Below are 3,402 nucleotides of genomic sequence, written 5' to 3'. Positions count from 1 at the left end.
CCCATAAGACTCCAACCACTTCAGGACTAAAATGGATGTTGATCACAGATTCTTAAGAGGACTTTTAAAAGAAAACAAGTAATATGTTCCCTCTTCTATTGTGTATTTTCCTAGAAACCTCTGTGAAAGGTTTTTATTATCCAAGGTAGCTTTTTAGATGTTGCTCTAGCCCTAAGTGTATTCGCATTAAGATGCAGCTTATTTCTTGTGTCTCCCAGAACCTTGCCCTCTCGCTATTAGTACATTCATCACCCCTCACACTCACAACAGAACAAGAGAAGTCAAAGTAGATGAAAGGGACCAGATCCATTTGCTCCTAACCAGGCCCCTTAAGAGCCTCTTAGAGGATCCCAGGTTACAAATATGTTCATCTTTTCTATTCACGAATACCTTTTTGAAGGCAAAGACGGGTCTATAAAATGGGATAAGAATAAAGTCTGTTTTTCCCACTGCCCCTTCTAGAATCTTTTCTTCAAAATGTTTTTTATCTCTTAGCCACAAGATTGGCTTTAGATGTATACCATTTGTTCCCAAATGTGTTTTAAACATATACCTGTTTCCCTAGGATTATGGGTTCCTGTGGCAACCAACCTACTAAAAGGTGTGAACAGGGAAAGAACTTGATACTTTTGTTTTGAGGGACAGAAAAAGAAATCAGGGAATTATGATCACATCTCTATCAACAGAATTGCATGTACTTTAACAGCAACTTTGTATTGACTTCAAAACCTTTGCAGGGACAACTGCTAGTTTCCATGACAACCATGTCTATAGCATCTAGCTTTCCCCCTGCACATTGGTGACACAAGACAGAGGAAGGCCACATGTGATAGATTCAGTTATGCATCAGTTGCAGCCATGGATATTCAAGAGACACCCAATTTACCCCATACCTTGAGAGTTTAAGATGTTATATAGCTGACATGATGCTGTGGTCAAAGCATAAGAGCATGTAAAAATACAGATCTGCTATAAGTTTGGCTGTGAGCCTTGAATGTGGCTGGACTTGTTTCTCATGTCAAAATGCATTTTTCAGTGAGCTCTGGTGCCTGAATGCAAAAATACATGAGGAGTGTTTAATTTCCCTTAATTATTTTCCTTCTTCTCAAAGGTCTTTTTTTTTTTTTCCATTTTTAGAATGGAGCAATGATGAAAAATACATTAAACATGAGGATGCGAATCCTAATCTGAACTATTCTTCCAGTCATCCTAATTGAAATACTCTGTGAATTAGAGAATCCCTCATGGAAAACATCTTTATGAGAAACATAAAATAAATTCTAGGGAAATTATTCTCTCCCAGGGATTTGACTGCTGATTTTTGTCCTGCTCATACAGAAAGTGCTGCTTAGTGCTAAAGCAAAGACATTTGAGTCGAACCACACCGAACTCTAGCCCCACTCTGTCATTTATGACTGTTGAAGCCTTTGCAAGTTACTTAACATTTAAGTTCCAAGTTCTTTATCTGTAAACTGGGAATAATAACTACTTCACAGGATTGTTGGGCCTAAAATAATATAAAAATCTTACACTGTGCCTGGCAGATGTATTATTTATATTCTTATTAACTATTATTGTATTTATTATACTTTAGCTCAGCACAAGGAGCCATCTTCATGTTCTTTTAGGCTAGTTTGAAGAAATGTTAAGTTATAACTATCATATCTATATTCCAGTTCAAATAATTGAATCCAAAAATATTATTTTAATTAAATTTCCAGGATAATTCTTCAAAATCATATTTTACTTAAATTGCTTATATAAAGGCTTCAGATACCCACATTCCATCATAAGAGACTTTAGGTGTGTCAATGACATCCTGAACTGTTGTTCTAAAGTAGTATTTTTAAAAATTATTCTATTTGGATAAACTCTGCAGAACTATATCAAGATTTCTACCAGTCCTGGGAAAATTTTGACTATCCAGTCTCTGAAGTCCCTTTTGATGTCTTTTATGAATTTAAAAATATTTTTAAAGCCATTAAAGTAAAATAAGGATCTGATTCAACAATTTATCTTAAAACATAAACCTGTTTTTGAAAGAGAATCCCACTGTCCTTCCCAAACACTATGAACTGTCATTTGCTAAATTCAGTTAGTGAGGAGATTTCACTAGACCAAATTTGAATGCAAACTAAACAGCACAAACTATGGCCTGTTCCCTCTGGCTAGAGTTAAGATGGAATGGCTGGGCAGTAAAACCAGATTAATCACTGGATCTCAACCTTTGTTTAAAGATGCACCCACCACCAAACCAGCTGTTTGTTTGTTTGTTTGTTTAGAATGATCTGGGCTTCAATCCATTTGCTTTGAACACTGAAACCGTCTTTCAACAACTGCTGGATGCCCTATGCTGCCAAAGTTCAGCTGATAGACAGCATGAAAGCTCTACCTCAACTCTGCCTTTTGGTTGCCCTGGAATATCCTGAAGTACTTTCTTTCTGCCCTCTGTCTGGAGCACTTGAAAGAAATATTAATAGACCAAGGCCTGAAAGAAAAGGAGAGGGCATTATTTCCAGAAGAGAAATTGTAGCTATAGCTTTGGAATGATATGGACTTCACCAGAGGACAAACAAGGCCTGTCAACTCATGACCCCAACAAAAAGGGAGCAGAGTAATAATACCCCAACTTTTCTTTTTCTCCTCCTTCTCTCTCCTCTCTTGTTAGTCTCTTCATTGGCCAAATCCAAACAGAAGCTCCAGAGCAAGAGATTCTAATGGATGCAGCCCACGGAAGTCAACATTTTGGAGCAAAGCCCAGGGTAAAAAAGGGTGATTTGGAGGGGTGCCTGGGTGGCTCAGTCAGGTAAGCATCAGACTCTTGATCTCAGCTCAGGTCTTGATCTCAGGGTTGTGAGTTCAAGCCCTGCATTGGGCTCTACATTGGGTGTGAAGACTACTTTTTAAAAAGTAGGTGATCTGGAAGGTTAAATGGGAAAATATTCAGCACAAACCTTTTAGGATTATCTCTGGTGGTCCACCTTTCCATAAGAACATCATTTGTAAGCAAGATAGTGTTTCATAATCCAAACCAATTTTGCAAGCATCTATAACACAGATATAATAGGGCACAGTCATCTTGCCCACACATTTGTGAAAATCTCCTTCTCTACTTTAGTGCTTGAAATAAGGTACAGAAACCCTAAAGGTATCCCCTTCATGCCTCACCCAGTTACTCAAATAGGAGATAAAATTCAGATGGGTGGAAGAGGCAGGGGCAGTGATGAAACTGAGAAACTACACAGGTAGATTACTGAAGGTGAGCAAAAGAAGCCAAAGGGGAAGGTATTTCCAGAGTGAAAGGGGACAGAGATGCATGTAATCTGCCAGGTCGTCAGGAAATATGGGTGAATCTAGTAGAGGACATCCAGGACTGGGACAGGCCACATGGGCAGGGCTCTA

This window comes from Phoca vitulina, unplaced genomic scaffold, assembly GCF_004348235.1.
Source record: "Phoca vitulina isolate PV1807 unplaced genomic scaffold, GSC_HSeal_1.0 scaffold20, whole genome shotgun sequence".
Classification (NCBI taxonomy): Eukaryota; Metazoa; Chordata; class Mammalia; order Carnivora; family Phocidae; genus Phoca; species Phoca vitulina.
Note: the sequence above shows the minus strand (reverse complement) of the source record.